General features: G+C 47.3%; 1 protein-coding gene across 2 annotated transcripts in view; it reads left to right on the top strand.

Annotated features, from left to right (window-relative positions):
- The window catches only part of CNTFR (ciliary neurotrophic factor receptor), a 901,912-nt gene that overhangs the window by 532,861 nt on the left and 356,569 nt on the right, over nt 1-12,482 (top strand). The window lies entirely within an intron of this gene.

Here is a 12,482-nt window from a genome sequence, read left to right as displayed (position 1 = left end):
GACTAGGGGACATGTGATGAAGCTACAAAGTAGTCAATTTAAAACGAATTGGAGAAAATATTTCTTCACTCAATGTGTAATTAAACTCTGGAATTTGTTGCCAGAGACTGTGGTAAAGGCAGTTAGCTTAGCAGGGTTTAAAAAAGGTCTGGACAGTTTCCTAAAGGAAAAGTCCATAGACCATTACTAAATTTGGGGAAAATCCACTGCTTATTTCTGGGATAAGCAGCATAAAATGTATTGATCTTTTTGGGGATCTTGCCAGGTATTTTGTGACCTGGATTGGCCACTGTTGGAAACAGGATGCTGGGCTTGATGGACCTTTGGTCTGTCCCAGTGTGGCAATACATTTGTACTTGTTTCAGTGTCAATACACTTGGCCCAAACCTCTGGAATGGTCTCTCTCTTTGCTTGAAGTTTGAACTTTCCTTTCAGAAATGTAAACGTGCACTTAAATCTTTCTATTTTATTTTATTTTTTTAACAAAGAACTTTCTGTAAGCTTAATTCAGTACTTGAATTCTATTGTACACCTTCTGTTGAGCCTATGCCCTGTTGGCTAAAGCATAAATCTTTGGGCCTTTTTTCCAAACTGTGGTAAAATTAAAATAGCCTTAGCACATCCTTAAAGAGTCATTCCCTCACGCTAATTTTCCCATTAGCATGTAGCCATAAGTGCATGATCTTTTACTGTCACGCATTATGTAGGCGTTAATGGGTCGTGCGCTAAGTATGCTCTAATTGGTTAGCATGCGGCAATATAGTCGCACTAAGGAGCCCTTTTACAAAGCAGGAGCGTAGCCAGAAAACAGATTTTGGATGGGCCTAGGCAAGAACTAGGTGCGCACCAAGTGTTCTCCCCCAACCCCACCACCCCAAAAAAAATCTCAGCTAGCGGGAAAATGCTTCTTTCCACCATGTGCAGGTACCGGTATCGTGGAGAGTAGCGCTTTCGTTACCATCAGGGGGAAGCCTTCAGCTGGCGGAGCTTGGGATTCCCACCAGCTACCACTAAATATGTGCTACTGTGGGGTGGGCCTGAGCCCTAAGTGGGTGGGCCCTGGCCCACCCAGGCCCACCTGTGGCTACACTTCTGTTACAAAGCAGCAGTAAACCCAATGTGGGCTTATCACGCGCTAAAAAGGAAGTACCGCTGTGCTACCGCAGCAGCCCAGCGGTAATTCCCCACCACCAGCATGCTAGGTTTGTATAGGAGCTCTTGAGGTGGCTATAAGGGCACCCCCCCAAAAAAAATGGCAGTATGGCAAGTGCTTCAGTTGCCACATGGCCATTTCTTGGAGAAAAGAAAGACTTACCTTTTACCTTGGCACACATCTAAAACATGCGCTGATGCCAACGCAGGCCCCCTTTTGCTGCAGCTTGGTAAAAGGGGGCCCTTGCTGATTTGTGTAGAAAACGCTCACTTCTGCCCCCAGACCAGCTCCCAGCACTAAAAAAGATAGCGGGGATGGGACGACTTCCCTATGAAGAAAGACTAAGGAGGCTAGGGCTTTTCAGCTTGGAGAAGAGACAGCTGAGGCAGTGGCGTACCAAGGGGGGGCGGTGGGGGAGGTCCACCCCGGGTGCACGCCGCTGGGGGGTGCCGCGGCGCGCGCCTGTCTGCTCCAAGTTCGCTATCTTCGCTCGTTCGCTGCAGCTCCCTCTGCCCTAGGTTACTTCCTGTTCCGGGGCAGAGGGAGCTGCAGCGAACGAGCGAAGTTAGCGAACTCGGAGCCGACAGGCTGGGGAGGAGGTGTCATTTCGCGGGGGGGGGGGGCGCTGCACCCGGGGAGGGGGCGCATCAGCGATCCGCCCCGGGTGCCATCCAGGCTAGGAACGCCACTGGGCTGAGGGGAGACATGATAGAGGTATATAAAATAATGAGTGGAGTGGAACAGGTGGATGTGAAGCGTCTGTTCATGCTTTCCAAAAATACTAGGACTAGGGGGCATGCGATGAAACTACAGTGTAGTAAATTTAAAACAAATCGGAGAAATTTTTCTTTACCCAACGCATAATTAAACTCTGAAATTCGTTGCCGGAGAACGTGGTGAAGGTGGTTAGCTTAGCAGAGTTTAAAAAGGGGTTAGACGGTTTCCTAAAGAACAAGTCCATAAACCACTACTAAATGGACTTAGGAAAAATCTACAATTCCGGGAATAACATGTATAGAATGTTTGTACGTTTGGGAAGCTTGTCAGGTGCCCTTGGCCTGGATTGGCCGCTGTTGTGGACAGGATGCTGGGCTCGATGGACCCTTGGTCTTTTCCCAGTGTGGCATTACTTATTACTTATGTACTTATATAAAGGTTCCTGCATGGCAACGGGCTTGCCACGCGGCAACCTGGAACTACCATGGCCCAACGCAGGTGCCAGAGGTAGTTCCACCTCCAGCATGTGCCGTTTCCGGTGCTAGCAGAAATATTGTAAAATATTTCCACAGGGGGTTACCCAGCCGTAATGGGGGCAGCATTGTGCGCTGCTCGGTTACCACCGGGTTAGCACAGGACCCCTCGCCACCACCTCAATGGGTGATGGTAAGAGGTCTCTCCGAAATGGCCGCACGGCAAGTATGAACTTACTGCATGGCCATTTCTTTTTCAGGCTTTTTACCCGCTGCAGTCGCAGCCACAGACAGAATCCCCCTTATAGTGACATACAACCCAGTGCTGGAAAAATTAAGAAAAATCATAAAAGATCTACAGCCTCTACTCCAGGAGGATGAATTACTGAAAGAGATATTCCCATCCCCACCAGTACTGGCCTTCCGACAACCACCCAACTTAAAACACAAGCTAATTAGAAGTAAGCTCCCAACACAGACACAAAAAGAGAAGAATGACACACATCCTTGCAATATATCCAGCTGGAAACTATGCCAAAACAGTTCACAGGACCCCATGGTCATTCACAAAGGAAAAATATTCAACATAAAGGAATCCTTTACATGCTCATCTTCCAATGTGGTATACATCATTCAGTGTAAAAAATGTGACGAAGGATGCTATATTGGAGAAATAAGCCAGATGCTAAAGACAAGATTTAATTTACATACACATCATATGAAAAATGCCAGTGCCAACCAGGATGTCACGCCTGTGGGGCGGCACTTTACAAAACCAGAACACTATACCAGTGATTTCATGGTAAGAATCCTGAAAGGGAACTTTAAAACAATACAGGAACGTAAGACCTTTGAAGTCAGAGTGATCAAATATTTTAACACCCACCAGACAGGACTTAACAAAGATCTGGGTTTTCTAGCCCATTATAAACCATAAAATTGTCCTGCTTTGTCACACTCCTGTCTCCATGAATATCTCCCTGTCCCTCATCCATCCGACTCTTCCTGTCTCTCAGCTATCCACCCCTATCCTGTTAGACTGTCACAGAAATGCTTTGATGTTTCACTTTGTCACCAGGGAGAGCGCTCCCGGTACAATCAAGAAACCAATGTCCACCTACAACTTCAATCTTAAGGCTTTTATTCCATGCAGGTTTCTAGTAGACCTGATAAACGGTTCCAACGGCAGCATTCACCTTCAGTCTTAAACACCTGTAAGCCACCTGAAAGTGTGTGGCAAATAGTCCCCTTTAAGCAGTAGGCTGCCAGCACCTACCAGGATTCAATACAGGCTCACAGTCAGCTTCAGTCTGGGCTCTTTATCCAGTGCACAGTAAACAGTAGTTCAATTCCCAAGACGAACAGTTCATTCAGTTCATCATCCCAGTTAAATCACAAAGCAGCCTTTACCTTCAGGAGGTTTCAATACTTTAGGGACTTCTCACACCCAAGGGATTTTCCCTGCAACTGCTTCTCTCTCACTTCTTCTCTCCTCCTGAACTGAACTCCTCTGGGACTCCTTCCCACCTGCCTAATCAATCCCTGGCGTCTGCTCTCACAACCAGTCATTCTCCTTCCACTAGCTTCCCCCACACCCATACCAGCTGATTTGAGCATTAGACTAATGATGAGCTCCTGCACACAGGGTTTCCTAACTCTCTTTCCCCCTAGTGGCAGCCAATCTACATGTCCTGCCAGCTTACACCCATGTCTTCCCCTATTGCAGCTAGGAGTCCAGTCCGGGTTCTACATCTCATCCTCTGGCTCCTTGCCTGCAATGCCTACTGGGACTTGTATTTCAAACTGAAACTGCCCTAACCCAAATATCCTGGATGTAACTATCACAACTTAAATATACTGTCATCTACCAACATTTGCTTATTTCCGATCTGACGAAGAAGGGCAACCTTCGAAAGCTAATCAAGAAATGTATTAAGTTATGTCCAATAAAAAAAGGTATCATTCTATTTTCTTTTCCATTTTTTATTTCTGTTGATTACCTTTAAAAGTGGACTAACATGGCTACCACACCTCTCTACCCACTACAGTAAAAGGGGCCCTGGCGCACGTCAAAAACGGCTGCCGCTGCTAGCGCTAGGTCACTTTTACCGCAGGTTAGTAAAAGGGCCCCTAAACCTGTCCGGTTAGGTCTGAATATTGGGACTAAACCGGACTCCACCTCCGACTAAACCGGACTCCACCTCCGACATAACCGGCTTTGAGTTCAGCACTAACTGGTCATTTTCAGCAACCAAGTGAATTAACTGGTTGGTGGTCGTTTCCAGACAGCTAACTTGCTTTGAATATCGGCCGGAAAAGGTTTGTCTCAATTTTGGGGCCCTTTTACCAAACTGTGGTATAAAGTGGCCTTAGCTGGTCCTTACGCAGACCATTCCCACGCTAAGGCCACTTATTTTGTAGGCAGTAGGGGACTCGCGTGTTAACCACACACTGATCGGTTAGCGAGTAGCAATGTAACCAGTGGCGTAGCTACGTGGGGCCACGGAGGCCTGGGCCCCCTGTAGATTTGGCCCTGGACAACCCTACCGACGACTCTCTCGACCCCCCCCCCTCCCGCCACCAACCCGCTGCCGCCGTGGGTTACCTTTGCTGGCAGGAGCCCCCAACCCCCACCAGCCGAGGTCCTCTTCTTTCTGCGCAAGGCTTCATTCTGACGTCAGACTCAGAAACAGAATGAAGACTTGTGCGGGAAGAAGAGGACCTCGGCTGGCGGAGGTTGGGGTCCCCCGCCAGCAAAGGTAGCCCACGGCGGCGGCGGCGGGGGAGGGTTGTCGGCAGGAGGGGGGGTCGAGAGGGTTGTCGGCAGGAGGGGTCAAAGTTGTTGTTGGTGGTGGTGGCAGCGGGGGGTTGGCAGTGCTGGGGGGAGGGTTAAAATGTGCCCCCTCACCTCAGGCTCTGGACCCCCTTCCCGCCGAAGTCTGGCTACGCCCCTGAATGTAACTGTGTTAAATGATTAGCGCAGAACATGACTACTTTCCGCCTCTGCCCTGCCCCCAGCGCCAATCAAGAAATTACCTCAGGATGCCTGAGTGCACCCTGCAGTAAGGCCTTTTTTTTGCTGCGGCAAACACACATTAGTTCTTACTGCAGCTTAGTAAAAAGGACCTTTTATTGTTGAGAAACATATTTTAAAAAGCTATGGTTTGAAAAAGAGCTGGAAAAGAAGCTAAAAGTAGGAATAAATGGGCAAAATTGATAAGAAACAGATATTTAAAGTAATTGAAACACCTACAAGAACTGGACAAAATTGAACTCTCTCTCCTGAGTGCTGAAAATACTCTATCATCTATGAACATTAACACTAGACTACTACTACTACTACTATTTAGCATTTCTATAGCGCTACAAGGCATACGCAGCGCTGTACAAACATAGAAGAAAGACAGTCCCTGCTCAAAGAGCTTACAATCTAATAGACAAAAAATAAATAAAGTAAGCAAATCAAATCAATTAATGTGAACGGGAAGGAAGAGAGGAGGGTAGGTGGAGGCGAGTGGTTACAAGTGGTTACGAGTCAAAAGCAATGTTAAAGAGGTGGGTTTTCAGTCTAGATTTAAAGGTGGCCAAGGATGGGGCAAGACGTAGGGGCTCAGGAAGCTTATTCCAGGCGTAGGGTGCAGCGAGACAGAAGGCGCGAAGTCTGGAGTTGGCAGTAGTGGGAGAAGGGAACAGATAAGAAGGATTTATCCATGGAGCGGAGTGCACGGGAAGGGGTGTAGGGAAGGACGAGTGTGGAGAGATACTGGGGAGCAGCAGAGTGAATACATTTATAGGTTAGCAGAAGAAGTTTGAACAGGATGCGAAAACGGATAGGGAGCCAGTGAAGGGTCTTGAGGAGAGGGGTAGTATGAGTAAAGCGACCCTGGCGGAAGATGAGACGGGCAGCAGAGTTTTGAACCGACTGGAGAGGGGAGAGGTGACTAAGTGGGAGGCCAGCAAGAAGCAGATTGCAGTAGTCTAAACGAGAGGTGACAAGGGTGTGGATGAGGGTTTTGGTAGAGTGCTCAGAAAGAAAGGGGCAGATTTTACGGATGTTGTAAAGAAAGAAACGACAGGTCTTGGCGGTCTGCTGGATATGAGCAGAGAAGGAGAGAGAAGAGTCAAAGATGACCCCAAGGTTTCGAGCTGAGGAGACAGGGAGAATGAGAGAGCCATCAACAGAAATAGAAAACGGGGGGAGCGGGGAGGGGGGTTTGGGGGGGAAAATGAGAAGCTCGGTTTTGGTCATAGACCAACTCTGTATTTCTCCTAACGGAAGTGGCGATCGCCACCACGGTACTCTGTAAGCCACATGGAGCCTGCAAATAGGTGGGAAAATGTGGGATACAAATGCAACAAATACATAAATAAATTATTGGTCATCTGAACTAATAACAGACTAGATAAGATGATCTTTTCAGGGCTAAAGGTCTGGCTTGGAATGTTCTGGGCCCTGAGGTAAAGCAGCCGTAGAATTTAAGCGCAATCGGCTACAGCATTGCACTCAACAGCTTTGATAGCAGGGGAGGTATAAGGTTAAGAATAACAGCAGAGAAATTAAAATTCAGCTTAGTTCAATGAAAACGGATTAAAGTGAAGTAACGTAGATGGGGATTTTGTTTATCAAATAAACTGGATGGAGTTGTTATGTTAAATGCATATTGGTACCTTAGATTGACTTTGGTTACTGCTTGTTCTTTTTAACGGGATGGATAAATGAACATCTCAGATTGTGTTTAGCAGTCCAACAAAAGTGCTGTTTGGGCCATTAAACTGACTGAGCCTATTAGACTTGTGTTATGCTTATCGTTTGTTATGAGCTGATTGCAAAATATAGTAATGTAGTAACAGCCAATAATAGAGTAAATGACAGCAAATAAACACTTGCACGGTCCATCCAGTCTGCTTAATAAAGTAAACTCATAGCAAATAATGCAATATAACATATATTCAGTGGCGTTCCTAGCCTGGATGACACCCGGGGCGGATTGCCGATGCGCCCCCCCCTGGGTGCAGCGCCCCCGCCCCTGCAAAATGACGCCTCCCCCCCCCCCGGTGCACGCCGCTGGGGGGGGGGTTGCCGCGGCGCGCGCCTGTCGGCTCCGAGTTTGCTGCAGCTCCCTCTGCCCCGGAACAGGAAGTAACCTGTTCCGGGGCAGAGGGAGCTGCAGCGAACGAGTGAAGTTAGCGAACTCGGAGCCGACAGGCGTGCGCCGCGGCACCCCCCCCCCAGCGGCGTGCACCCAGGGCGGACCGCCCCCCCCCCCCTTGGTACACCACTGCATATATGCTGTTGATCTTGATCTGTCCTTGCCATTTTCAGGACACAGACCATAGAAGTCTTCCTGGCAATGGACATAGGAACACAAGAGTAGCCATATTGGGTCAAACCGAGGGTCCATCTAGCCCAGTATCCTGTTTTCCAAACAGTGGCCAAGCCAGGTCACAAGTACCCAGCAGAAACCCAAATCGTGGCAACATTCCATTCAGAATGTCAAAGAGAAACAAGATTCCATGTAGAGCCCAAAAGATTAGCAAGATTCTGGAATCCTAAAGAGTGACAAGATTCCATTCAGAATCTCAAAGAGTAGCAACATTCCATGCTACCAATCCCAGGGCAAGCAGTTGCTTCCCATGTCTGCCTCAATAGCAGACTATGGACTTTTCCTCCAGGAACTTGTCCAAACCTCATAGAAACATCCAATTTTGGACGTCCTTAACTGCCCATTGCAGAAACGTCCAAAATTTGGATGTCCTCAACTGCCCTCGCTGGCAGGTTTGCTGTAGGGGGGGCAGGGCTCACCATTCCTCCCCAATGATCTGCAAACCCTAACGCCAGCTCAGAGCTGGCATAGGGTTTGTCGTGGCCAGCAACCCAATCTTTGGCGCGCTGGTCGCTGATCATTGGGGATGAATGCGTTAAGCGCTGATTAGCATGCATTTTCAAGCTACTTGCGCTAAGAGCCCTCGAGCGCGTTGTTTCACGCGCTCGAGGGCTCTGATCATGGGGCAGTAGCAAACGCCAGCGCTACTATGGCGCTAACAGCCTCTAGCACCGGCGTTAGCTTTCGATAATCTGCCAGTGAGTGAGGTCTTAGAAGGAGAATTTGCCTCAAAAGTAATTACATTTGTGAAAGTTGCTGAAAAGGGTGATTAAATATTTACAGGGGACATCAGGGAAGTATTCAAGGAGGGTGTTTGTAAAAGGAATTCAGAGGCTGGTAGGACTGGGTTTTATAGCTGTGTAAAGTGATACAGCTTTGGCAGCTTTAATAGCTGATGAAAACAAAAGCTAATTTTTGGTTACAATTTAACCTTTAAGCTGAAGTTCTGAATTGGACAAGGAGCATTCTCTCTAGTGGATTGCGGAAGTAGGAACTGCAGCCCCTCTGAAAAGAGGATTTATGCTGACACCTCTTATGAGAGAGAGAAAGTGCTTAAAGTGCTGAAAATTGAAGAATTTACAGGTTTGAGGAGGGAACTGTGTTGATGGTTTCAAACCCTTAAAAACGTTGACTTTGATTGAAAGCTGCCTAACTCATTAAAGGGTGAGAAGTTATCATTTAACAGGGAAAAGAAACTGATAAGGGAAAATATTCTCTGTTGTAAAGTTGGTATGGAGGGGCATAATCGAACGGGGACGACCATCTCTAAGGACGCCCGTCTCTGAGGACGTCCCTGCGAATGGGCGGCGCGTCCCGTATTATCGAAACAAGATGGACGTCCATCATTCATTTCGATAATATGGTCGGGGACACCCAAATCTCAACATTTAGGTTGACCTTAGAGATGGTCGACCTAAATGTTGAGATGGGCGACCATAGAGATGGGCGACCTCGGTTTTCGCCGATAATGGAAACCGAAGACGCCCATCTCAAAGACAACCAAATCCAAGGCATTTGGTCGTGGGAGGAGCAAGCATTCATAGTGCACTGGTCCCCCTCACATGCCAAGACACCAACAGGGCACCCTAGGGGGCACTGCAGTGGACGTCACAAATTGCTCCCAGGTGCATAGCTCCCTTACCTTCGGTGCTTAGCCCTCCCCCCCAAAAAAAATATCCACTCCCCACAACTGTACACCACTACCATAGCCCTAAGTGGTGAAGGGGGGCACCTACATGTGGGTACAGTGGGTTTCAAGTTGGTTTTGGAGGGCTCACATTTACCAGCACAAGTGTAACAGGTAGGGGGGCATGGGCCTGGGTCCGCATGCCTGAAGTGCACTGCACCCACTAAAACTGCTCCAGGGACCTGCATACTGCTGTCATGGAGCTGGGTATGACATTTGAGGATGGTATGGAGGCTGTAAAAGAATGTTTTTAATTTTTTTTTTAGGGTGGGAGGGGGTTGGTGATCACTGGGGGAGTACGGGGAGGTCATCCCCGATTCCCTTCGGTGGTCATCTGGTCAGTTCGGACACCTTTTTGAGGCTTGGTCCTGAAAATAAATGGACCAAGTAAAGTTGGCCAAATGCTCGTGAGGGCCACCCTTCTTTTTTCCATTATCGGCCGAGGACGGCCATCTCTTAACCACGCCCCCGTCCCACCTTCGGTACACTGCTGACACCCCCCCGGGAACTTTGGCCAGCCCTGCGACGGAAAACAGTTGAGGACGGCTAAAATCAGCTTTCGATTATACCGATTTGGCCGCTCTTAGGAGAAGGGCGCCCATCTCCCGATTTGTGTCGGAAGATTGGCGCCCTTCTCCTTCGAAAATAAGCAGGAAAGTAACATAGTAGATGACGGCAGAGAAAGACCTGTACGGTCCATCCAGTCTACCCAACAAGATAAACTCATATGTGCTACTTTACATTACTTTACCTGACCTTGATTTGTATCTGCCATTTTCAGGGCCCAGACTGTAGAAGTCTGCCCAGCACTAGCCCCGCCTCCCAACCACTAGCCCCGCCTACCCCCACCGGCTCTGCCACCCAATCTCCGCTAAGCTCCTGAGGATCCATTCCTTCTGAACAGGATTCCTTTATGTTTATCCCACGCATTTTTTGAATTCCGTTACCGTTTTCCTCTCCACCACCTCCCGCGGGAGGGCATTCCAAGCATCCACCACTCTCTCCGTGAAAAAATACTTCCTGACATTTTTCCTGAGTCTGCCCCCCTTCAATCTCATTTCATGTCCTCAGTTCTGCCGCCTTCCCATCTCCAGAAAAGGTTCGTTTGCGGATTAATACCTTTCAAATATTTGAACGTCTGTATCATATCACCCCTGTCATCTGGTGGTGTCCTGTGATCATCATCTAAGCTAGCCTCTGCAAGACAGATCTGGAAGAAAAAAGAGAGGGTTAAGTTAAAAATATAATGTGCACATATCGTAATTTACCTTAAACCTGAGTACTCATGCTAAAGGAAATACTTACCTTAATACCGTGTTTCCCCGAAATAAGACCTAGTAGAGGTTTTGCAGAATTGCTAAATATAAGGCCTCCCCCGAAAGTAAGACCTAGCAAAGTTTTTGTTTGGAAGCATGCCCGGCGAACAGAACACCAGAGCATGCAGCTGTGATTCTTTTTAGCCCGTCGCCGTTGTCCCCTACCTTCACCATCCGTTACAGAGCAGCTGCATGCAGGACATGAAGACCGTCACCTGCCGCCAACCCCAATGTTCCCTTCCGCGGCCGTCACTTGTAAATGTGCAGGCAAGGCATCAAGAGGCCCGTCGCCTGCCGCCATCCCCGTTGTCCCCTACTGCCAGATGTAGAACTGCACACAGTCTGCCGTTATCCCGTCGCCTGCCGCCATACCGTACGCTGTCCCTGCTGTGCGAGTCTGCTGTGGTGAGCTCCCCCTGGTGGCCGGAAGCTGCAATACCGTCCCTGCTGTACAAGTGGTCCAGGAACTGCTGTGGGAGATTGTTACAGTCTCCAGACAGGATTCACAGTTTGTCTGGTTATGCTGGTTTGTGATGACAACTACTGTACAGTATATAATAAATGTTCATTTTTTTTGTTCAACAATAAATGTAAATTCTTCATGGAAAAATAAGACATCCCCTGAAAATATGACCTAGCATCTTTGGGAGCAAAAATTAATATTTATTTATTTTTATTTATTTATTGCATTTGTATCCCACATTTTCCCACCTTTTTGCGGGTTCAGTGTGGCTTACAATATGAGTTAAATGTTGGAAATACAATTTGTTACAGATTGGTTATGGATTACATTTTGCAGAATTATGCGAAACAATTGAAGTGTCGTTAAGGAATGTAACACTGGAGCATAAACATTGAAACATTGGAAGGAAACAATGGGAGCTTAGAGGGCGATAAAAAGGCATAAAGACATATGATATATATCTTTCTGTGATTGAAGGTATGAATGATGTGATGTTACGGGAATGAGAGTTCAGAGGTGAATGTGTGATGCATTCGTGAACAGTAGGTGTGGACTTTATGTGTTTTGGTTCTTTCCGTAAATCTTTTTGAAAAGATGGGTCTTCAATGATCTGCGGAAGGAAGCTTGCTCGTTGATTGTTCTTAAGTTGCGTGGCAGTGTATTTCAATACTGCGTGCTCATGTGAGAAAAGGTTGATGCATGTAGCGCTTTGTATTTCACGCCTTTGCAGTTGGGGAAGTGGAGGTTTAGGAAGGTTCGGGATGATCTTTTGGCATTTCTGGGTGGTAGGTCTATTAACTCACACATGTAGGCTGGGGCTTCGTCGTGAATGATTTTGAGGACTAATTGTGCATACTTTAAAAGTGATGCGTTCCTTTAGTGGAAGCCAGTGCAGTTTCTCTCGTAATGGTTTTGCACTCTCATATTTTGGCTTTCTAAAGATGAGTCTGGCTGCCGTATTCTGGGCTGTTTGAAGTTTTCTCAGTGTTTGTTCTTTGCAACCTGCGTATAGTGAGTTGCAGTAATCCAGATGGCTGAGCACGAGGGATTGCACTAGGCTGCGAAAGACGGATCTTGGGAAGTATGGTCTTATCCTTTTCAGTTTCCACATGCTGTAGAACATCTTTTTAGTTGTGTTATATATATATATATATATATATGAGAATATAAGACACTGTCTTATTTTTGGGGAAACAGGGTAGTACCAGGTCCTGGTATTGTGGGCTCTAAGTTTTAGAAAAAGTAAAGAATTAATTTTACATAAAGGAAAGTTCTTAGGAAAGATAGAA

This window comes from Microcaecilia unicolor, chromosome 2 (assembly GCF_901765095.1).
Source record: "Microcaecilia unicolor chromosome 2, aMicUni1.1, whole genome shotgun sequence".
NCBI lineage: Eukaryota > Metazoa > Chordata > Amphibia > Gymnophiona > Siphonopidae > Microcaecilia > Microcaecilia unicolor.
Note: the sequence above shows the minus strand (reverse complement) of the source record. Positions and strands in the feature narration are given on the sequence as shown.